Source organism: Rhinolophus sinicus, linkage group LG01 (genome assembly GCF_036562045.2).
Source record: "Rhinolophus sinicus isolate RSC01 linkage group LG01, ASM3656204v1, whole genome shotgun sequence".
Lineage (NCBI taxonomy): Eukaryota > Metazoa > Chordata > Mammalia > Chiroptera > Rhinolophidae > Rhinolophus > Rhinolophus sinicus.
In genome coordinates, this window is record NC_133751.1 from 39502389 (window position 1) to 39528301 (window position 25913).

The following is a 25913-nucleotide window of genomic DNA, read 5'->3' on the forward strand; positions in this document are numbered from 1 at the left end:
TCAATTCAGATGCCTTTCATTTCTTTCTCTTGCTTGATTGCTCTGCCTAGGACTTCCAATACTATGTTGAATGGTAGTGTTGCTAGGGGGCAACCCTGTCTTATTCCTGAATGTAGAGCAAAAGCCTTCAGTTTTTCACCAGTAATTATGATATTAGCTGAGGGTTTGTCATATATGGCCTTTATTATGTTAAGGTATGTTTCCTTCTGTACCCTTTTTATTGAGTGCTTTGATCATAAATGGATGTTGTATCTTCTCAAATGTTTTCTCTGCATCTATTGATATAACCATATGATTTTTATCTTTTATTTTCTTTATGTGGTATATCACATTGATCAATTTGCACATGTTGAACCATGCTTGTGCCCCCGGGCTGAACCCCACTTTACTGTGATTTTTCCCTGAGATTCTCCCTTTTTCTCAGTTTCCCCAGGATTCAATCTTCTGATTCCCCAAAACAATAAATCACTAGTTTTCCCACCACGTTGACTACTCCTGGCCCCAGGTTAACATCTGCAAAAATGAGAACTCACTCTGTCCAACTACCCTTCTCTGTGTGTGAATTCCCCATGACAATCTGCATGTTTCTGTTTACTATAAAGTGACTTGATGGAGCTGCTTTTTGTGTTATGTCCAGAGTTTATAGCTGTTGTCTTTGTGAAGGTCAGTCTAATAGGATCTTATTCAGCCATTACCAGAAGCCAGTCCTTCATATTTCTTAATAATAATAGTGTTTATCTAGAAGACCAATTTATTCAGGCCATAAGCTCTTTATTCTTTCCTTCATATATTTAAGTCAAGTTGATCCTGTAAGGCTAACTAGAAATTCTATCCCCAATTGAGCTTTTTCTAGCTGCCTTGGATTGGTTCTCTCTCTCTTTTCTTCCCTCTCTCTCTCCTTTATACTTATTGAAGTTTTAGACAGTTCTTGTATGAAACATACTAACTTCTCTTTGCTTAACAATACAGAATACCTAAACTTCAGACATTTACCAGTAATCTTCAACTCAAATAGTTTTTTCCTAAACTCCTATTAACTATAAACTTGAACCAACTAATATTTGAAAGCCATATTCTCCTACCTGTTTATTCCTTTCAAGTTTAGGAGGATAGTGCGTAATAGTGGTAAGTTAATTAAATTTGGCATCAGAGGGCATAGTTTCAAGTTTACACTGTTATGTTTTGGATCTAGTAATTTTACCCCTGAGTCTTAGTTTCTCCATCTGTGAAACAGGTATACTAAATATCCCTACTTCATAAAGGTGATATAATTGACAATACCATTCAACCAGTTGCTTCAGCTCAAACATCAAAAATCTCTTCAAACTTTCTCTTATATTCTCCTGCCAATCAGTTTCCAAGTATTTCTTATATTAATGCACTACTCTTAATTTCTTTTTGCTGTTGTTGTTGCTATGTAGTTTAGACACCGGCATCTCTTTTGTGTGCTATTGCAGTAATTTCATAATTGGCTTCCCTGCCTTTGGTTTTATCTCTGCTTCCCAATCCACTTTTCATGCTGCTACAGGCAGTTTTTCTAAAAGGCAAATATATCACACTACTTTGTTGCCAAAACACTCCACTAGCCTTGCCTGGGGGTCAAGTCCAAACTTCATTGTTTGACACACAAGTTCCCTCATCATCTGATCTTCTTACTCATTTCTTGCTGCTCCCTTACAAGCCTCCCATGCCCTAGCAAAACAGGGCTACTTGCCTTTAATAACACATTTTGCATACTAGCGAGCTCGTGTCTTTATGCGTGTTGCTCTGCTTCAAATGTCCTACACTGGAAAGTATTTTTGTATAGTGTACAAAGGCATCATATTGTCTACATATGATCCTACCTGAGAGATAGCGTTCAAGTAGAAAAGGGCCATGTCTCATAGTTCTTTTGATCCTTCCATAATGAGGAAATAGGTACAGATAGGCACTCAAAAGACTGGTGACTGAGAAGTCATTTAATGAATAATATAAAGCAATCCCAGCTTACTTAGAAACCAAATTCATAGTGCATTATAAATGTGATTTTAGGTTTTTAGAACAGCTTCTATAAATTTCAAATTTTTAAATAATTACAAAAAAATTTTAGAACTTAAGAAAAAAAAAGCATTACCTAGATACATTGTTTCAAACAGTAAAACTCTGGGAAATGAGCAAATGCAGAATCTAAGTCATATAAATAAAGTGCTATTGGCTCTTAAATGAACAAAGTATCTTAGGAAATATGGTATCATTGCTTTATGAACACATTTCGGGCTCATATATGCCCATTTTAAACATTATCTCGAAAAAGTGGGACCTATGTCCTGTAATTATGGCTTTAATGTATTTTAAGTAAGGCATACATTTGAAAGAAATGCCTTTCAAAAACATCTGAGCAATTTCCTATGCCTTTATGTTCAACTGTTGGCTGAAGTTAGAGATAGTCTGTAATCATGCCCCTAAAATTGCTATTAGTGAATCAAATTGACCTCATTCATTCATTCATTCTCTATGTATAGAGAACCACAGTGAGTCAGGCATAATTCTAGGTGCTTGGCATACAGCAGTGAACAAAACAGACTAAGTCTCTGATTTCATGGCACTTCCCTTTCTGGTGAGGAGAAGCAAATAATAAATAAAAGTAGTCAGGTTACAATAAGTACTCTGAAGCTTATACGAGAAGTTAAGGAGACAGAGAGTGAAGGAGAGAAGAATGCTATTTTAGATAGTAGTCAGTGAAGACTTCCTTTGAAGGTGACATCTGAGTAGAGACATATATGAATTCAAGAGCGGGTCATGTAGCCTTCAGGAAAGAGTGAGGCCTAGGCAGAGGGAGTGGTAATTGCAACAGTCCTAGGGTGAGAGATTTTTGGTAGCCTATGAACAAATTAAGGGAAACAAAAGATCCAAAAGTAATGGTGACACAAGATAGACTGCAATTACATTATAGGAGGTGCATACTAGTTATATTCAGAGAAAGGAAAATAATTTCTGGAGTTGGGGATCTTTGAGGTAGTATTTGTAGTAGTTTTCAGTATGTAGGGATGATGATTTGGATAGCCCAAGAGAATAAACTATAATTGTTTTTGGAGACCTGTAAGTTATATATTTTAGGAAAAATACAGAGATAGGAAGAAAAGTAATGAGAGAGAAAGCTTAATAAAGGTGTGTGGAATTGAGAGTATGATGGATTTGGATCCTAAGATAAGAAGTTTATATTTCACAATAAGCCACGCTATGCAGACTGTGTGGGATGAAGAGGTGGTTTGTAGACAGACTAGGTTTGGAGACCAGGTGGATTGTGGCAAAATGGATACCATATACTACCAAACTATGCTAGTAACTCTAAAAGTCAGGATCCGTCTTTTCTGTAATAATAACATCTATGTCTTTTGTCTAGGTCATAATGAAACACTGCCAGAAACCTGCGCAGGGTACACTTGGCAAATGCCATAACTTGACAGATTGTTCAGCTGTATCTTTTATTTTTTTCAGATCTGAAATATAAACTCTGCCCCTATAAATTCTCTCTCAGTATTTTATCTACATTTAACTCATTTTAAGTAAAATGTGTATGATTTATGAGGAAAGTTGCAGTAAAATTTCATCTAAGCATAACATTTTATTAATATTTTTTCTTCTGAAGCCCCGTGGAAAAGAAAAGAAACAAAAAATGCTAATCTCCTGCTGTGAGTCTTTGGGATTTTCCAAAGAATGAATAATACTCTTGCTTTTTCTTTACTTTAGGAGAACATGTCATTTAATTTTCTTTATATATGTGATTATTGGGGTGGGGGAACCTTCCCACTTAATGACTTTCTGGCCTGAAAACAATCTGAGTCTGCATACTACTATATTGAGGTGTCTGAAACACAATGTAATATTCACCCTCAAGCCTAAATTCCTTTTCCAATATTTTTATTTTTATTTCTGGGAAAAGAAAATTTACCATCACAACAATTAGGTAGTACACAAATACTTACAGAGTTGATTTCACTATTCCTCTAGTGATTTTATCCACCATTCTCACTTAATAAATTGGCTCTTTTAAGCCAGCATTTTTAGAAAATGTTAATACTTTACATATGTGCTATATTAAGATCTTCTTCCAAATCTACAGATGAGCAGATATATTTGGGCAAATTTCACAGAGTTTTTATTTGTATGTGACTTTAACAGAGTTCCAGTATTCATTCCAAATAGTATCTGACATAGTAAAAGGGAGTAAACTTGTGAATGATTAATATCACACCCTACAAGCCCACATGTGTCGATGCCTTCATCATATATTCATATGTTTAATCTTTTCTTTTCTATCTCATCATCCACATTTAATATGATCCCTTAACCTAAAATTAGTTAATAAAAGTACCATAGAAAAAAAGAAGACAGGAAGGGCCTAGGAATTACTCTCAAATCACTAATGATTTTCATGCTAAAGATACCATGTATACAATCAAATTTCATGATCAGTTTTTAACACTAAGTCCATATGTCATTACATATACTGATGTTTGAATCAGAAGAGGAAACACATTATGTAGATACCAAAAATAGAGTGAACACTGAAAAATTACTTACTCTTGTGCCAAGTGCTTTACATGCACTATTTTGGATAATCTTCACAGCATTCATAGAAAGTAGATATATTATTATCTCCATTTTGTAGATATGAAAGTAGAAGTTTGGGGAGGTTAAGTATCATGCACAAGTCAATAACAAATTAAGTGCAAATCCAGGTTTCAAACTCAGACAATGTGATTCCAGAGTCCCAGTTCTTAACTGAATACCAACAAAAGAAGAAGAAGAAGAAGAAGAAGAAGAAGAAGAAGAAGAAGAAGAAGAAGAAGAAGAAGAAGAAGAAGAAGAAGAAGAAAATTATATATATAAACTTCTTACTTTTCGATTGCTTTAGGGATCAAGTGGTATGGGATGAGTTTATTTCTCTCAGGGGGTTTGATCGGGAAAGTGGAAAAAAATGGGCAAGAGAAGTTCAGCTTATTAAGTTCTTGGAATTTTTGTAAGACTAACTCTTAAATATGAGATAATAGTGTCCAGCTGATATAGTGTAGTTGTGAAAGAATAATTAAAAAAACACAATAGAAATTATTTAAAATTATTTTCATACTATAAATACCAAGTATTAGAAATATAAAAACATTCAGTCATTACATTTAGGGTTCTGATATTGACCTCAATTGATGCATTTAGAAAATGGTACCGATAGCCTTGGGATATAAGAGAGTATACAAAACTTCACATTCCATAAATTATAATGGACAACTTTATCAAATCATTCTTCTTTCTTTTTTAAAAGTTTGATTCTGCAGTTGTCATAATAATGATTCTCTATATCACCATTCCTTAATCGTGTAGTCCCCTGTAAGTTAAAAGGATTCAGTTAGGCACTTTTATTGATGTTGGAATCAATATTTATTTCTCATCTTTCCTGGGAAATTCTAGAGAATTCTATAAATTCCAGAGAAATTTCACAGGATTTAGAATTTGGTAAACTCAAGCAAGAGACAACGGTCACCAAGAATCAGATACAGTAGACCCCCGCTCTTCCATGGTTTCACTTTTTGTGGTTTCTGTTACTCTCAGCTAATCATGGTCCTAATATATTAAGAGGAAACTTCCAGAAATAAACAATTTATAAGTTTTAAATTGCGAGCTGTTCTGAGTAGATTGATAAAACCTCACACTGTCCTGCTTTGTCCCACTTATGACATGATTCATACTGTTGTCCAGCTTCACCACACTGTATATGCTACCCACCCATTAGTCACCCAGTAGCCATCTAGTTTATCAGATGGACTCTTGCAGTATTACAGTGCTTGTACTCAAGTAACCTTTATTTTGTTAATAATGACCCCAAAGTACAAGAGTAGTGATGTTGGCACTTTAGATATGCCAGAGAGAAGCCGTAAAGTGGTTCCTTTAAGTAAAAAGGTGAGTACAGTACACTAACATATTTTGAGATCGAGACTACATTCATACAACTTTTATTATGGTATAGCATTATTGTACTATTTTTATTATTATTATTATTAATCTTTTACACAGCCTAATTTATAAATTAAGCTTTATCATAGGCATATATATATATATATATATATATATATATATGTATATGTATATGTATATATGAAAAAAACATAGTATATATAGGTTTTGGTACTATCTTTGGTCTGGGGAATTCACCAGGGGGTACTGGACCATATCCCCCAAGGATAACGAGGGGGTATTATTGTACATGTTATAGCTGTATAAAATTCACTTTCATCGGAGCAATGTCAAAATCTATTTGTCAATACACCACCTAAAGGTTACTTTTAAAAAAGGAAAAATGAGAAGATAGACTGATTTTTAAAACCATGTTAGGAAAATGTGGTACTAAATTCCTTCTAAGAAGGAATGATATATCATATTTAAGATTGTTTTGAAAAATCAGATCAGATACATTGAAACCTTAGGTTTCTTATTTATTCTTATTAATTAAGAGTGATACTTCAGGGCAACTGTATTCTGTAGTGGTTATTTTAAAATTCTTTTTCTGAAGTTATACAGATTAAAGCATACAAGCAATTGAGAAATATGAAGCAAGCTCTTAATAAGAAAAAACAACAACCACTTTTCTAGACTGTCACTGTATTTTCCTAGCGATTTCCTACTGGATTTTTGGTTGTTGTTGTTATTTTGATTATTACACGTTGCAATCAATTAATTTAATTCTTCTGTTGGTAGGGCCCTGTCCCCCAAACTCACTTTCATTTAAAAATTCACACAGAGAAGCTGGTAGGAGGTGGGTAGGTGTAAACAATGTGGTATAGTGAGTCACACCTGTCACAAAAGCCAACACTTATTAGCGATGATGAATTTTTAAAAACCACCCATCCAGAGGCAGAAAATGTGGGTGCAGCCAGGGAGAAGAGGCCAAAGGCAGTGGCTTTGAATTTACACTACTCCCACTAACCGGGCTAAAACAGACGCCACAATTCGGAGCTTATTCTGCCTGGAGCTGGGGGAACGGAAACTGAGGGGGTGGGGTGGGGAGTTTGGCAAACGATCTATCAAGGGAAAAAAACTGCAGAGGCACAGTAGAAGGCTGTTGCCTCCAACTCCGCGCTCTCAGTCAGAGACGAAAACGCTCGGAAGGGGAGCACAATGACGCCGAGAACAGAGAAACTCATTGCGTCCGAGGCCTCGCGGCTCTGCAGCCGCACCGGTTCACTCACACGCTACTCGGAGTGGTTTGGTGAACGTCTCACGTGACACCCGAGGCCCTTTACCCCTCCTGCCTCCTCGGGTGCTACGGGTGCTACGGACCGAGGTTGCTGGGTCGCAGCCGGAGGGAGGGAAGGAACTTGTAAAGGGAGGGACCACCACCAGTATCGCATCTGCAACCCGGGACCTACTCCCCCAAAAGCCCACCCCCACTGAGATCGCGGCTCAGGCTCTGAGGGAGGGGGCGCGCGCGGGGGAAGGGCTGCTGTGCAATACACCCTGCGAGGAGGGGGCGGCAGGGGAGGAAATCGTGGATCTGAGGGAGCAGAACGGGGTCTGAAGGATGGGTCTAGCTTGATTCAGACTCCTGCACCCGGCAACGCCACGGAGAGAGGAGGGAGAAGGAGAGGAGGGTGTGCTGTGTGTGCGCGTGTGTGTGCGTGTGTGTGTGCGCGTCTACAGGTAGCAGCGGAGGCAGCGGCGGGGACCGGAGCAGGGGACGCATCTGCAGCCACCTCCCCGCCTGTGATTTTCGGAGGCGATTGCTCACTTAGCTGACGGATCTATACCCTCGGGAGATCTTCTCATCCTCTCCATTTCCACGCGTCTCAGTCGTCTTACAGTTTCAAGTGTGTGTTTTGGGTATTTTTAATTTTTTTTCTTCTCCCTCTAAATCTCGGGAATTCTGCATATAGAAGCAGGTGGCTCCTGATACGAAATCTTTGGATACCTTTGGCTTGCCAAGTTTTTTCTCTTCCCCGTCCCCTCCGTCTTGCAGAGGCATCTGTGGTGCTTTTCTTTTTGGATTTCTATGCAGAAAACGTATATATGTTTATATACCAACCGCATAATATATAAATACATATACGCGTTCCCAAGCACTCGGTTTTCGTCTCCCCGACAGAGCGGAATGTTTTGGACCCGATGGATAACGAGAACAGTATTAACATTCTTTTGAGCCTGTTTTTTAAAAAAGGGAGGGGGCGTGAAGAATTGTTTAACATTCGGCCATCGTTTGGCTGCACACTAAGCATCTCGAAGTATTTATGGTTGCAGATCAGGTGCAAACGGGGCTTAGAAAGGTAAGGGAGCTTCCTGCGTCCTCCGAGCTCCAGCGTTTATCTTAATCCCCGGGATTGCGGAGAACTTCCTACTCCCAGCCTCTCTCTCTCCTTTCCCACCTTCCACCAACCCTGCCCCGCTTTCTCTCCTCTGTACACTTAAGCCTTTTGCAGTTCCAGTGGGTGGTGTGGGGGGAGGGTGGTGGTTGGAGGTTCAATCTTCTGTTAAGAGTTTAAATGCTTCTCTCTCTCTCTTTTTTTACCCACTTGAGTAACTGAGTTTCCCAAATCCTCTTTTAGCTGTTTTAAGAAACCCGTTTTCTTTTTGAAAAATAATGCTACCTAGATAGCTGTTTTCAACATCTGTGGGTGCCAACCCCTCACCTCTATCCTCTGGTGAAGATAAAAGCAGTGAAAAAATGAACTTTAATGAACTGGGTGGTTTCTTTAGCACTGGGGTTCGTGGAACTTCCCAAACGCTTCTTTTCATTTAAAACCAAACCAATACCTCAGGACGAGAGTACATTGTGGAGGAAATTCAGCTTCCGTGTCTGCATAAAGCCAATTCATTGTACTTGGAGGGTCATTACCCAGAGTTGAGAGAGATGGAGCTGCGTCTAGTATAGGAAAAACTACACGATACTTAATTCTTTTTTACAGACCCCCCTTTACACAATGGCTAGTCCCTGTTTAACTCTCCGTTCAGGGGATGCGTTTTCAGACTCGACCTTTAGGAAAGAGGTGGGAACTTGCCATTATTTCTTCTTCTCTCCCTTAAATCTCCTTCCTTCTCGGTTCACCGTCTCTTGCCCTGGCAGTTAGCAAATTGCCGGTTAGCCCACCCCTCCTGGCGGGTGTCCTCTGCTCGTCTGCACTCTTGCCTGCTCTGTCCTCTCTCCATCGGGGCTTTCAGAGCAGATGCATTTTCTCTTTTCTTGAGCTCTCTCTCTCCCGCCTCCCTTCCCCCCCCCCCCCACCTGCCCCGGCTCTCCTTGTCCCTCCTCCCGCCTCCCTGCGGCGCCTGACCCTTCCTACCCTAGTCCCAGCCTGCGGGCGGGGGGCGTAAATCCGTGAGCCCACCACCCAGCGGTTGCGGAACACACGGAGATGGTGTGAGGAGAGACCGCGGGAAAGGCGAGCCGGATTCGGGGACAGGAGGCCAGGAGAGCCCGTCCGAGCTGGAGCAACCCGGAGAAAAGGGAGAAAGCGACAGTGAGGCACTCAAGCTGCCCGAGCTCAGGCGGACGAGTGCAGTCGCCTCCAACGCCTTAGAGCGGCGCCCCAGTCACTGCAGCTTTTCACCCTAGAGCTGTGCCCAGGTACCACCGAGACCAAGAGCCAAACCATCGGCCGAGAGGTACCAAAGAAATAAGGAAAGGAGAGAGCGGGGAGGGTTTCCTGGGAAATACGAAGGCAAACAGATGGAGGTACAATGCAGCCTCCAGAAGAAAACCCTTGCCTGAAGCCCGGGCGGAGCGCAGACAGCTGCCTTCAGTCTCCTGCTCTCCCCAGGTCCTCTGGCTAGTTCAGGGTCTGGTTCCGCCTCTTAGTTTGACAGGGATAAGAAAGTTGCTCTTCACCACATTTCCTGCAAAGTGATTTTCAGATCTGCGTGGTTCAAGTCAAGATGTCACTCCCTAGATACCCCGTGATGAGCTGAGAAACTAGGTTATTCATTATTGGGCAATAACCCCCCCGGGAAGAGAAGGTAGTGCAAATATTCAAAATGCTCTTTACTGGCTCTTGACTGTCCAGCACAATGCTTTGTGAATAGAAATGAAAAAACACTTGCAGTGAATTTGAAATTATTTAGGCTGAGATTTTTGAATTGGGAATAATTTATTTCAGAAAAGATTGTTAGTGTCTTATTAGGGAAGTTATACTCGTATGTCTAAAATTTGATTCATTTGTGGTTATTCTAAATCATGAGAAGTTGGCCTCCACAAAGGCATTATACTATTTATTTTTTTCATCTCCAGTACCATAGTGATGCATGTAGGATTTAGGAACCATGAATTCAGATAGCTAGCTAACCCTGTGTCTATTACTCTGCATTTTTACAGGTACTTAATATACTCGTTTTCTTCTTTTTATACTAAAATTACAGTAAACTATTTTCCCTTAAATAAATTCTCATGCTGCACATAAAAATTACAGGGTCATAATATATTTCTCAATAATTAATTGTGCTTAACTACAATTAGAATCATAGATATAAAAATATCACTGAGCAAAAGCATGGGTACATGTGTTTGAGTGTAAAACGTATAAAATGCCTTGGTATTTCAATCAGCCATTACAACCTAGCAGAACACTAGCTTTTTGAAATGATCTCAGAAGCAAGGGCCATGCACGTATTTAAAATATTAAATGTTAAGTCCAAAAACATTGTTTACTGTGCCCTTGGCAGGGAATGAATCTCAGTCTATCTGCACCGCTGAGTGATTGAGTGATTCACAGAGAAAGTGGAAGTTAATCATTACTCAGGCCCTCTGATTACATGGTTTGATTAAAAGAAGTAACTGTTTTCTGTAAGCCTGCTATTCTACAGTTAGTCTTTCCAATCCTCTTAACATAAGAAGAAATTGAAGGAGTCAGTCTTTCAGCAGATTCTATGTACAGTTCCTGCAGTGTGGAGTGAAGGAAGCCCTCTTTAGCTCCCCTCCTATAGGTTCCCTTCTTCCACCCCCAAAGTACTTTCTGTCAATCTTATCTTTATTCCCTCAGTGGGGTTTCATTTTATGAATAGGTCCTTTTACATTTAAGTATAACTTGTTTTCACATATGAATGTCTAGATTGTTTTGAAATTAAAGGTAGAATATAGACTCACAGAAGATAGCCTGAGAACTCCCTTTGCTGCAGGTAGAGTGTTTGAAGGCCTGATGACGCTGGATGGCTGGGTGACTTCCCTGACTTTCTGAAGTCTCCTCCAACCCTGAACTTCTCATAGTTTATTCCACTTTTGTTATTTCCACATGGTTATCCAGTGGCAGGATCTACATCTTCCTTTGAATTTCCTTAAATTAGTTATTTAGGATTTTATTTATTTATTTATTTTTTTACAGGGTAACTAAATAACTAGAGAGAATACAGATAAGCTCTCTGAGTTAAATTTTATTTTTCTACATACAACTTTTTTGGGGGTAATATTAATACAGATTTAGGTATGTTTGATAAATACCTCTGTGGGTTTCCATGTGTTAAAACAAATAATTTTAACATTTTTTAGCAAAGCACAGTAACGGTTTGTTTCTAGATTTTTTTTTTAAATTTCTACACAAAGGAATTATTTTATGAATTACCTAACAAATACTAATTTGTAGTTTCTGTAAGCAGAACACAATTGGAATTTACAGTTAAAATTTAAAACCATAACAGTTCAACAGTACACTTTTGCCACATTTGAAAGTATTTTGAAGTTTGATGTCTACTTCCATCTTTTTAGATTATAAATGTGATGATTCCTGTTTGAATTCTGATTATTCCTCAGTTATATTTTAATTATTTGTAAATGTAATCATCCAAGCCCAGGTCAATTATTTATTTGTTTGTTTGTTTATTTACTTATAAAATATAGGTCTAGTTTTGCAGATCTTTTATTAATAATGGCCAATGGTTCCTTATAGTTTGGATGCTAAAGTCCAGAACACTGATGGCATTCAACTTTTTTCACAATTTACTCCCAAACTTTCCTTTTTTTAGATTAAAACACCTTCCACTTGGAACTCCTCCGTAATTTATTCATTGTCCTTTCACAAGACTCTGACTTACTATCTTCCCCCCAATAGTACAAACCACTTTAGGGTTTTATGATTTACATTCATGGATTACTTTTCACTCCCCTCCCCACTGCCCCATTCCCACACCAATCATAGGAGCAGAGAACATTTTGCTTCCTTAGAGTATTCTCTCTTCCATCACCCCGCTTGCTTCCTGTATCCTTACTCTGAGCTCCCAAAACACATTATTTATGTTAGGAGTAGCTCACCTTTCCTGATGGGTGGCTCTCCTCACTGGATAGTAAGTTCCCAGAGGTCACCAACCATATCTGATTTATAATTTCATTTCAGAGCCCCATGATGAACTTAGAGTACATCATAAATGTACAACAAATGCATTATTAGAAATATATGTGGCTCTGAGGCAACAGAAAACCCAGCTAATGGTGGATTAAGCAAATAAGGGTTTATTTATCTCACATCATTAAAAACTCCGAAGAAGACAGTCCTTAAACATTTAATCAAGGAATCAGGCTTTTTCTATCATCTTGGTACTTTACTTCTCATGGTCATAAGGTTGCTGCTGTGCCGCTGGCATCATGTCTGCTTTCTAGGACCCCCAAAAGATAACAAAGAGTACTCTAGGTCAGGATTTCTCGGTTTTAGCACTATCATCATATTAGGGCAGGTAAGTCTTTGTCTTTGTCATGGGGGAGTATCCTGTACATTGGAGGATGTTTAGCGACTCCTTGACCTGGCCTCTACCCACTAGGTGCCAGTAGCACACCCCAGTCACCCATCCAAAGATGACAACCACGAATATTCTACACATTGCCAAATGTCCCTGAGAAGTAAAATAATCCTTAGTTGACAACAATTACTCCAGAGTCAGAAGGAAGGCAATTCCCTTTTCCCCACTCCCCCTTTTTATTTGCATTACAGTGGTGGTGAGGACTTTTTTCCCCCTTAATAAATGGTAGAGAAGTCTATGAAGTTGTTAGAAAAAAAAATAAATAAAAAAGAAAGAAGAAAGACAGGAAGGATCAAATAAGCCTTTTCCTTGAGCATTTTGTCTTCTTTTTGTGATGTGGACATTCTCCCTGTAGACTTCCATTCTTACATCACTTCCAGAATTCTGTCAGGTGTTTATTTCCAAGTAGTTGGGAAATATATTTTTAGTGTGGCATACCCACTACCTTGGGAAAATCAGAATCTGTGAAAAAAGAAGGGGAAATGTATTTGCACTCAAAATGGATTTGAAGACTAGAACTATTTGCCACTATGATAGAATAAATGAATATATAAAATTCACCTAAATATTGTAAAAAGGAAAAAAAAGTAAATAGCCATAAAAGAGAGTAGATGTCTTTTTTTTTCACATGGTAAGTATTGATACAATAACTATGATAATACTATGCTATTTTTTTCCTCCAGATGATATTTTACTTAGAAAATAACTGGGCAGAATGGAGGCATCTTGCTTTTCCTAACTTTTTTTTTTTTTTTTGTCAGACAGCACCCTATCTATCTATCTCCTCTGGTCTATTGAATAAATCAATAAAGTTTGCTATTAATACTTACAAATAAGACAGTGGTCAATCATGAGAAATGTTGTCAAAGCAGATAAAAATGCAGATCTGTTGTTTTAATACTCCTTTCTAATGCTCATGTTTAGAAAGACAGCACATGCTAGTGATGACATTAGGTAAAATAATGGTTTCCTATACAAATATGTTAGCATGAGTTATAGTAACTTTAAGTTGCTCAACTATTTACCTTAGTGTGGTAAAATAGTACTATTGGGTACCATGGAAAGAATTCTACTTTACAAAGATATAGCAACATTACTGTGATGGCCAATGATCTTGTCTGATTGATTACAAAGATATTTTTTAAATTTCTTACCCTTGTCTTTCACTCTCTATGTGTTTGTTGTATGCCAGTTTTGCTCAGTTCTGTGTAGAATATAGAAATATAAAATATGCTGTCTATTAAGAGAATTTTGCTTGCAAATAACAGAATACCCAATTACAAGCCTAATTAGTAAATACTTTCACTATTGTGTTTCCCCAAAAATAAGACTGGGTCTTATATTAAGTTTTGCTCCAAAAGATGCATTAGAGCTTATGTTCAGGGGATGTCCTCCTGAAAAATCATGTTCGGGCTTATTTTCTGGGTAGGTCTTATTTTCAGGGAAACAGTATCTTGCAGAACAAGGATTGGGAGGTATGCTGCCCTTGAACTTGGCAGTTTCAGGATGTCAGGGCTCTGAGACAGCTTTGCTAAAATTCTCTTGGCTCCCCATCTTAGAAAGAAGATAGAAAATATGGCTGACTACCACAGAACCAAACATCACCTCTTCAAATAGTCTCACTCAAAGCAAAAAGAAGAGAGGCAGTCTTTTTCTCATGGTAATGAAAAGAAAAATTTTCCACAAGCTCTCAGCAGACTTTCCTCTAGGCCTGATTGACTAAACCTATGACACATCCCACTCCTAAACTAATCAGCGGCAAAGAGAAATGCATTGCATGATTGGTTTTGATCACTCAGGGTCCTTCCCCTGGCCTGGAGGAGGGGTCTGCTTTTTCTGTGGACAGAGCAATATCACACTTGAACAAAATCAAAGCTCTTGTTAACTGGAGGAAGGAGGCAATAGTTGTAACTTAAGGGTACCTGATAGGGTGTGCCATAAACATCATATTCTGTCCTCAAATTTCTTATAATATGGAATACTTTTTTAGAATTAAATGCACACACACACACCCAAGAATTAAATGGTTTTTGAATCCATGGCCATAAACTGTATACATGCCAGGCTGCATGTTTCTGGTGTAGAATGATTACCTTCATGATGTTCCAGATTTGTTTTTTTAAATAATGCCTAAAAAAATTAGAAAATGTAGAAATGGGCCCAGGATAGAATAGTTACAAACACTGAATTATGCTCCATTACATGTTGAAATCCCAAATCTTACCTTTTCAACTTACACCTATATCATGTAGCGACCATAGTTAAACCAGAACATGTCCTCCTTACTAAATAGATCATCTGTGTTTGTCACACGATCTTACAATCAAAATTCAAGAATAATGTAAGAAATGACTGAACCCATTTTCCTATTACTATCATGAAGAAGCACTTGTTATCGTTTATACCCAAATTAAAATTACCCCTCTGCTTTTGATAACTGCTTACTCAGAGGATCTAAGGAAGGCATCTATGAGTCTTTTTATAAAAACAAAAACAAAAACAAAACAACAAAAAACACACAAAAGCTTTATTTTCATTTTGTCTGACTTCATGGAAGCACAGAGTCAATTTTGTGTTCAATTAAAAAAGGGGTCCTTAACCATCTCCTTTTACCATGCTTCATAATTTGAATCCATTTTTTAACTTAAAATTTGCTTTGATTTGATTGTATTTGGTATTTTTATCACAAGCTGCTTCAAATTATTTTTGGATGGAGGAAGAATGTACATGTATATGTATATATGCATGTACAAACAAATGAATGCTGTCATACATCACTCAATAAATGTCATTTTCCTGAGTGAATATATGTTCAGAAATTAGACAGTATTGTGTGCAGTAAACTACTGAATTATGCTGCCATCAACATGTGCAATAGGATTCCAGAGGAAGGAGCCACCAATGGTGCTTGAGTCATTTTGATGGAGATACACATTATAATTTGCAGACAGATGGGAAACTAAGGCAGGGAAGGTTGGGAAAGTTTAAATAAGCTGTATTTGTCATACATAGTTTGCTCTAGAGTCAGATAGCAATTGTTTTTCATTTTTTTCTCTCTAGCTTTAGAATTTCAGTAACCTCATTCCTACCTTATAACTGTCTCCCGAATATAAAGAGTCAAATAAGCTTTAACACCAAAGCTCTCCCTTTGTTTCAAAGCAAATTTTGTGATGGTCACTGCCTATCTCATTGGTTTATTATAGCATTTTAGAACACATTTTCTGAGTGTATCATCTTTCCATCTACCCAGTGTTCTTTGTTCGGGCTCCATGCCTGAAGCCTTTGCACCACAGAAATGTCTTTGACCCTGGTTCCTCCCCTCCAGGGGAACTTATTTTTGAATCAAACTTAAAATGATAATTAGTAGCTCCATCTGTGTTTAGGGTCAGAAACAGATGCTTCTCCTTTTTGTTTTAATAGAAGGTGTATTTGAAAGTGGAAACATAGTGAAATTGGGTTTTAAATAGATCCACATTTTAATGGGGTTCTTGTATGAAATGAAGACTGCCACAGGAGTATGTTTTCTAAACTTCTCGGAACTTCTCTGTTCTGGACCTGGACAATATCTTGGACTTCAACAAATCTATTGTGAAATAATTATGGTTCACAGCATTGACCCTAGGTGTTGCAAGCTCCTGAAGCCTCTTTCAGGGAATAAAGTATTTAATTCCATATTTAATACACCATGTTTACCCCAAAACTAAGGAACCACTGATTACAGGATGTATCATTATTTTATGTACACTTTAGAAAGAAGAAACACCCCAAATTAAATCATTACGTAATGCTTTCTACCACTTAGAATTTTTATTTTACACTTTCATAACAAGCATTTAGCATTAAATAGATGTAGATTTTTATAATATATCAATCTTATATGTGTATAAACAGTATAATATTAAAAAAAAAACTTTGTCCTATTCAGGTTTCACTCTTCTGAATAAAAATCATTTTTTAATTATAGCCATTCATATCTATGTTTTTATGGACAGTAGTCTGTAGGTGTTGGTGATACACCGTTTCTTAAGAGTACTCCATGACTGTCTTCAGGATTTCATTCCAAGCAGCTGATACATTCTGACAGGTTTAATGCTGGTATTTTGTTGATCTTACTGGAATGTGACAGTTGAAGATTTTCAGACAATGATCAGAGTTCATATCCCTTTCTTAAATTGTTCTGAAATGTTGGGGAGTGGTGATTGTCTGGTCATGGCAACAGGAATACATCCAACTTTTCCATGCAAAGTTAGTGGCAACTATGCTGCCACTACTGCTTGGCTCTAAGGAATTATAAAATGCATTCCGATTTCAGAGATGTTAAAGGATAAAAGAAAACTTTGTCAGAGCCAATGATATGGCAACTCTGATGATACATGTGTCCACATTTTTTAAACAAGCTAATGCAGTAATGGTTATTAATTAACCAACTATTTAAATTAATCTCAAAGCATTTGTATATGAGATGACTAAATAATTCTTAGTATAACTAGAATCTGATTCTGGCCCTTTTTATTCTCTACTCACCCTCCCAGTTTGCATATATAAAATGTAGCTAGTCTTCCAAATAGATAACAATGAGGGGGAAAAAAAGCACAAGACTAGTAATAGATAGACCTATGTTTGTAGAGCAGACTCTTCTAATAACTATATATTCATTTCCTGTAATTCACTTCATCTCTCTGGACCTTGGTTTCTATTTTTAAAGTGTATAGTTGCACTCATTGAAATTAAATGTGTCTTTTGGCTCTCAGAACTGTTCGGGGGGGATAATCAGTAATAAACAATGTTCATAATTATATGTATTTAAGCTCGTTTTATATAAATGTGTAATATTATGGAAGTGTTACTTTAAACTATATATAATATATAGCTTTAAGATGCGTTGTGTATTGTATAACTTTGAGATTTTACAGTTTTTTTTGAGGCTTACACATACATTATCTGTTCATTAAAGAACTGTAAGCAGTGCAGAAAGTTCAACAGAACAGATGAGATTTAGGACCCTTCTCCTCAAATATAGTGGATGAGAAACATTACTGAACAAATCAAAATCAAGTAAAGGATGCAAAAGTGGGAAGAGGCAAGGAGAAAATGCATTTTCCATTAAGAACCAAGAAAACTTTTACAAGGAATTAACTATCACTATGTATACATGTTTGGCTTAAAAGGAGAGTCATGAGTAAAAAGCAAGAGAAAATTGACAGATAAAACTGAATTTTTCTTTCCTTTTTTTTCGTTTTGTTTTTTGTTTTATCATTGCTCAGCCACATACTACTGATTTTTTAAAAATATGAATAAAAGGAAGGAGAATCTTGGGTTAGATCAGTCAGATACTACTGTTTGTGGATATATCTTGACAGTTCTTACTGCGGAATTCCACAGACAACAGTGTTTCTTCTCTGTATTGTATTTGAAAATTACCGCTGCTCTTAAGTGGTCAGAAAGCTGGGTACTTACTTTCTGATGAATAACAAGCTCTCCAGAGGCATACCACTGTCCTTTCTCTCATTGTACCTCTAGTCACCACAAAGAGACACTGTGTTCCCTCTCATCTACCTATTTTGCTGTAAAGTGAGTTGATTTATAGAGTATGAAGAAAACCCTTCCTTTTTTTCACTATATATTATTGAAGCTGGTTTTTAATACAATTAAAATATAGAAATGCATAAGTTAGAAATATAATATTGCTACAAGTAGAATTTTATTGAATAATTCATTAAATTATTTTAATCCTCTATTTAGGTCACTTTCTCCATAAGAAAAATATTCAAGATTACTAGTATTTAAGGTGGAAAATATACTTTAATGGCTTAAAGTCTTAGACCATTAAATAGGGTGTTGAGGTTATATATTCACATCGCAATCACATTTTTATGACTAAAGGGGGAAAAAATCACAATTTTTGATTCCAGATGATCTGTAACACATGCTGCAAAAAGGATTAATTCATTTTGAAATGTTTCAGTAACTATCTGAAGATATTTTCAGATGAGAGGTTGAAAGGGTCATAATGATTTTTTAGACAGTTGTAGGTCAGCCTCCTCAGTTTGCTGGTGACGTGACTGGCTCGGTTTATAGGACGATAGAGCTTGGACCTGAATATCCCGATCTTGGTGTCATGCTTTCCTGTGTCAAGTTTACATACAGGGCAGTAATACATGTATCAGCACCATATGTGATATGTATCTGTGATTATAGAATTATTAGTTTAGAAAGCCAGGTGATAACTGCCAGAACTTATAAAGAATGGAGTTTTACTCTTAGGGAGCTTTAGTGAAGAACGTGCTACTTGAAAGATGTTGGGTTGTGAGTAAACGTAGAAGAGGGAGCAAAGCATTGCTTGAATAAAAGCAATGAAAAGTAAGAATAGGACATGTAGCAGAGGTAGTTGATCATTCTATACTTTTTCAAAAGTAAAAATAATAGATGAATAAAACAATCTACATTGAGAAATACCACTATAGGAAAAAAAAAAGAGTGCTTATTGAAAATACACATCTCATGTTGTGTTGAGTAGTTTGGCTTAAGACCTCTGCCGATCAGAAATATCTAGTTACATATTTTCCTTGTGATAAACTGGTCCTTGTAAAAACTGGTTCATAGTACTCATATCAGAAAAAAAAAATCGTATCGCCTAGAAAACAAATTAAATTATCTAAATTGGAAAATTTAACTATCTGAGTACATGTCTACTAATGTTAACTGGTTGATGCCAAATCAATTTGAGATCATTTGATTGATTGTCATGCAACGAGGAGATTCTTCTTATCATAGCCTGCCCAGATCTTGTTCTCTAACCTGGTTGCTCTCGTCCCGGGAAGTACAGGAAACACTCCATCTCCCAAAACATATATTCTTTCCCATTCTCTTTGTCAATATAGTACTTCAGTCAGTTCTTTCAGATCTGCTGATTACAGGACACTTATAATCAAAATGTCTCATTTGCTTAAGGGAGAAAGACTTTAGTTGGTGTTAATCTGTCTTTTAACACCCAGCGGTCATCCTCATTGCTTAAAAACTTGTAACATTATTTAAGATCTAAAAGGTACAATTTCAAGTGAGCTATATCCCTCTATTTCTACTAAATTGCACATGAAATCAATATGTCCCTCCTGATTCTCCTTGAATCCACTCTCTGTAAAAATAGCAGCTCATTTTGGGAATCAGTGCTAGAATAACCGGCACCCAGGGAACAGGGAGGATCAGAAGAGCATGAGCGTGTTTTCTATAGAACTCCATAAACATGGTCATAATTTCTCACAAATTGGTTCATTATGACTCTGCCAGTCAGAAATACACTGGGAATAGTCCTGGTATTCAATTTAGAGCATCATTCCCTCACCAGTCTTCTCTAAAACTCTAAAGAAGCACGAAACTTCACAGAACCACCTCTCCTATGGGGCCCTCTGTCTACCATGCAACCCTGACAAGAACAAGTGAGGTGATGATGCTATAGGGCAGAAAGAAGGCACAATCACAGGAAGGAAATAGTCTATCAGGGAGATACAGAGAGTATAAAGAGTGTCTTTAAGTTTGAAATATCCTTTAAATCTCCTGCTGTACTCAAGCTTACAAAACAGTAATATACCAGGGGTGACAAAAAGATGTATACACATGACTTGTATTCATCTTTTGTTATTAGTATGACATAGCAATTGAGTATTACAATTTTAATCCAGCTTTCTCCTTTCTTAAAATGTGTATACATTTTTTTGGCACCCTCTGTATATATATGTGTGTGTATTATCTGTCTTCTAGCTATCTGTCCTTCTAGCCATTCATCCATCTGTCTGATTTAATTGAAAATTATAGGTGAATGCCAGATATGAGAAAGCATGAGAAGAAACAGCTACTTTTTTAGGAAGGTTATTCATATTTCATACACTGTTTAGATGAGAAAAGGAAGACACTTGGAAATGTATTCTTGGTCACCAGGAAAACAAATCCAGCATGCTTTTTTCCCTTATCCTTATGAATATTCCTTCTTTACCCCTGTATCCATTCCTTCTGATTGCTGCAGTCTTTTTCATGGGTGCCTTTTTGTATCTAAAACCAAAACCCAAATTAAAAATTTCCCATTGCACCATGGGACTATTGCAAAACCCTTCTAACTATGTATATCAGCAATGAACATTCTAGTACGAACACATTTGTATGAATTTTTCCTAGCCCATGTGATACTCAGCTAAAGTGAATGAAACATAAAATAGATAGATACTGATGGGAAAGGCCAGGAAAATCAGCTTAACCCATTGCCTGTGAGACAAAGCTTTGGTCTTTAGAGCCAGGTTCTTACCAGACAGAAGCTTTCGGACTCTGCAGGAAGGCCGAGAGGCAATGGCAGGGGAGGGGATTGAGGAGCTGGGGTGTGGAAAGGGGCAACAAAAAATGAACAAGACTGAAAAATCACACTTGTTCTGCCTCATTCATTAGCCCAAAAGACGATCCTGTTGCTATGTTAGTATTAAAATGTGTGATTCTGTATAGTCTTCATCCTTTTTTTTTTTTATTTAGTTGATGTATCTGCCCAATAGGTCTGATAATGCCAACCGCAGGGCTGCTGTGGGATTAAATGAAATAATGTATGATAGCACCATTGCCTGGCACATAGAGAATGTCCCAAAGTGTTCTTATTACCGTGATAACCTTCCACACATACAAAAGCACTCTGCTCATTCAGTAATAGCTGTTGATCACGCACATTTTGTGTACTAGGTCTGACGAGGTGCTAGACACAGTGGAGAAGACAGAGATAAGTCAAACTCTGTCTCAAAGATTCTGGGAATCCTTTCTTCTCCTGGAGCCTTGAAATTAAGGGAGAGAGTGTTCTATATCCCTGTTTTGGCTAATGCAAGAAAGATAGGGCTGTTTTTATTTCACTAACACATGAAAGAAGGATAAAGCATTTAGAAATGGTGAAATTGGCAGCTTTAAAAAAAATTCAGGAACTCTATCAGCATTAGAATGTGAAAACATTTGAGTCATAGGCTTGCTCGGGAGTGAGTGTTTAATAGGCGCCTTTGTAAAATCTCCAAACTAAGCTGTATCATTTTCTATACATGCTTAAATCTCTTAATTACAAAGCAACTTTAATTATACATAAAGTATGCCTCTTCAATCATGTTTTAATCACACTTGAAAAAAATTAAATTTATCCCAAAGTTATTTTCTGCATTTCAATTCTGATTTTTAAACTGTGGCATATTTTGAACCAAAAAATTGCATTAAGCTAATGTTTATGCTTGCACATAATCCCACACTTTCAAGGCAACACTTAAAATATTCAGAAGAGCTTCACAAGAGGGAGCAGTTTAATTCTGTTGTTGACTCAGAGCCATTGTTCTTCACAGTTACAGCTCCACTGGCATAGGCTGCATATGGTCACTTGTTTTCTCAGTGTACAGAGTGATAATGCATTAACATTCTGGCTGGTGGTGGAGGCTATGCTGTGCTTTAGAGAAATATATCAGGGGGGCTGTGCAGAGAGGAGGACAAGATGAACATGGGAGAGCCTGTAGATTGCCTTAGACTAATCACTGTGGTGACTGCCTTCAGAGCCTAAATTGGCCGGCTGTGGGCAGGGCTTGTATTGAAGAGTGCTCATTGGAGACAACTATGGATTGCAGCCATGAAGGAGATTTTGCCAGCTTTCTCCTCACTGCTATGCAGAGATGCTGTTCTGGTCCCTTCAGTGGCCTCTTGCAACAGATGTTTTATGACCTCACTTTTACTCTCATCTCTGCTGAGTAGGACACAGGTGAAAGTGGAGTCCAGGGCTGGTGACTGATGGCCATGGGGAAGTCCATTAGGAGTACTTAAGTTGTTTCTTGGGGTATTAGCATTTTCAGCAACAAGAATGGGAGACTCTAGCCAGGGTTTAGTGAGCGTGACTTTTCATTTACCTTTTGCAGTTCCCTTTGGCATATATGAAGTAAAAAGAAGGCCAAGGAAGAATGCCTGCCTATTCTCGTATTGCAAAAAACATCATCCTCATCTAATTTTACGCCAAGTGGAATTCTATCCCAAAAGACATTTCTAGTAGTACAGGCCCTTTGGGGCCTGTATTAACTTTCTAGATAATCTGGTTTGTATCTATGGTTGTGAATAAAAAACTAATACTAATAGCAGCACCAGAGGGAGCCACTGACACAGTTTTGTCTTAAGCATCAGCAGAGCTGAAAATAAGGCTTGAAATGCATCAATAGTAAGATTTTATTGTATTTTTTAAAAAAACAATGGCAGAAAAGTTGATATGTAAAACCTGTTGGCAGCAATTCCAAATTGTTGGACTAGTTGCAACCACTTCATTTGAACTATTTGGGAATGGTAATTGCCTTGCTGTAATCCAGAAAGTAAATCATATTTCAAAATGTAAAATTATATTTAGATCCTGCTATTGTCCCTTTTTAGGATACTATTAGCAAGTTTGCGTTTGAAACTTATGCCAGTTTATTGTTTTTGTAATGTAAATGATGTTACCAAAAATCAAGATGAAGAATAAAACACTTTAGATGCACAGGCCAGTGCTCAAACGCATTTTCTCTCTCTGTCTTTCTAATACACGCATGCACACACACACACATGCACACGCATGCACGCACACACACATATATATGCACTAGTGATTTTGTTGTAAAACAGTAGAACCAGCGTTGCTGTAAGGACATCAGGTGAACTTGTTTTTGAGTCCCATGGTGGAGAAGAGAAAAATCAGTACACTAAACGAAAAATAGAAGTCATGTATCTTTATTAGCACACTGACCTTTCATGAGGAAATGGTCAAATGTGTACAGTCTTGAAGATACCCTTGTAATTACCATTCTGACAAAATATTTCAGGAAAATGTATTGATTCTGACTGTCTGTTCTTGGGGGGGAGGTTTCTCTGGCCAAAGTTTTGAGAACATGACGAGGTTTTCTGTTGTTTTATTCGCCAATTCTAACCCAAATCATAAAAAACAAAACAAAAACAACAACAACAACAAAAAAACAACAACAAAGAAACAAACAAACAAAAATTGGAAAGGCAGAATTGCTGTAGTTCTTTGAACAAAAGGGCTTTATTCTTAACACTTCCTGGCACCCCAGCTTTGACAGCCTCAAGTAAATCTCATCACAAACAATCACAAGAAAGAATGATTCTATAAAATAAAATTTTATCCACTGGCCCAGGTAGTTGCCCTTTGTTGGCCTGATTATAATAAATAGAATAAAACACTAATGTTTGCAGTACATAATGTCTACGACAAATGCTTTTTTAGGTTCCTTTCCAATGTAACAGTCAATCTCTTCAAGAAAGTACTTGATTATTTAGGGATTGTGCTACAGATGGAAAAGAGAAAATGAGAGTGAAGAATTGTTGCACTTGACTCTCTGGCAATATTTATCCTTTTTTGTTTGTAACAGTCTCTCATTCTCTTCCTGCATTACCCCTCCCACCCCCACCTCGCCCCTGTCAAACTGCTTCTCTGATAACCCACTCATGTCTAAACAATTTGTGATATGAAGCGATTGGGGGAGGGTAGTTGGGGACATGCAGCGAGACTCTGATGTAATATCCTTCTGTCTGTGGGATATAAATTTGGGTATACAAATTTGCCTCTGAGGTAAAGAAACACATATTATTTATTTTTTGGTTTACCTATTATCTATCTATCTATCTGTCTATCTATCTATCTATCCATCCATCCATGGATCTTCTGTTTCATTTAAATTTTTAAAATAGTGCTTTTCAGTCTAGAAAAAGGGACCAGTGCTGAGGAAAAGATCCACAAGAATTTTGCCCTCTGCCAGGATTCTGGCAGGCATTGATGAGTATTTCCTCGGGGAAACATGACCCCCAGCTGTCTAGACAACTTCTGGACTGGGATGGTGGGTCAAGTGGGAAGCCCTGCACCTAAAGATATCAGATGATCTGCCCACCCCATGGTCAAGAAGATAGAAAGAAACTTTTTCTCCCTGGAAAGAGGATGAGGAGAAAGCAGCAGTAGCAGTGATGTGAAAGGTTGCCATCAGGGCAGAGGGGTTAGCTTGAGCTTTGCACAGAGAGGGTGCTTCAGTGGCATCTCCATGCCTAGGTTGCATTGGGATGTGTGATCTATCGGAACAGAAAGCCCAGAGAAGAGAGGGACTTGTAGGATCTGAAATGATCATCCTCATTTCAGGATGTAAAAGAGGATCGTTTATTACAAAGCAAAGAAATGCAGCTCCCTAGTGGGAGGGGGTTCCTGAATGGGATGCCCCCTGACTAAGGCAAAAGCTCTTACTTTTATACCTTCCCTTGCCTTTTTGGGGAAGGGGAGCTGGTGGCTTTTAATGGAAGTCATCTATCAGGTTTGTTCTGTTCGCCCATCCTGAAGGGATTAGCAAAATAACCCTCTCCTATCTATCAGGTCTGTTCCATTTGTCTGGCCAAAAGGGATTTATGAGATAATTTATTAACCTCAAGGCGCTGTTACATTGTATCCTGGAGTGAATGAGTTATCTCAGAACCTGGAGTTTCAGGGTATGGCTGTCTTATGTTTAATTTACCAGGGACCTTCCTGTCTGCCTAACAACATGCTAACTAACCTGTCTCAGCAACATGTAGCTGTGTCACTGGCTTAAGAGAAAGAGAAGGGAATGTCCAAATATTGATTTGAGTGTGAGAAAGGAGGTGTTTATTTTACAGTACTTGTCAGTCCATTCAGTCTCTTATAACAAAAATACCATAGACTGGGCAGCTTAAACAACAGAAAAATATTTCTCCTACTTCTGGAGTCTGGGAAGCCCAAGGCCAACAGATTCCGTGTCTGGTGAGGCCCTCCTTCCTGCTTCATAGACGGCTGTCTTCTCGACACAGAAGGGGAAGGAACCTCCTTGGGGCCTCTTTGATAAAGGCACTAATCTCATTCATGGGGCTCCACCCTTGTGACCTAATCATCCCCAAAGATTCCACCTCCAAGTCATCACATTAGGGATTAAGTTTCAACACAGGAATCTTAGGGTTCACAAACATTCAGTCTATAGCAGTATTCTTACTAGTAGTACACAAAAAGCTGAGCAAGGGCAGGGGACGGGCTAAGTAGAACACCCAGTACCCTGACCAGAAATGATGAAATGGCTGTATTTGAATTGCCTTGGAGAAGGAGCAATCCTCAGGCAGCCAGCATACCAATGGACATAAGGGATCAG

The 25913-nt window shown here is 37.9% G+C and overlaps 1 protein-coding gene across 7 annotated transcripts in view; it reads left to right on the forward strand.

The window, feature by feature from the left end:
• Positions 1–7586: 7586 nt before the first annotated feature.
• Positions 7587–25913, forward strand: part of NLGN1 (neuroligin 1) — a 762859-nt gene continuing 744532 nt past the window's right edge. The window contains exon 1 of one of the 7 annotated variants that reach the window (XM_074328041.1): positions 7587–8291. The gene's annotated coding sequence lies outside the window, so the exon portion shown is untranslated. Of the gene's footprint in view, positions 8292–9272; positions 9628–25913 lie in introns of those variants that run through there. The other 6 variants (XM_074328051.1, XM_074328067.1, XM_074328080.1 and 3 more) reach the window with 6 other exon arrangements.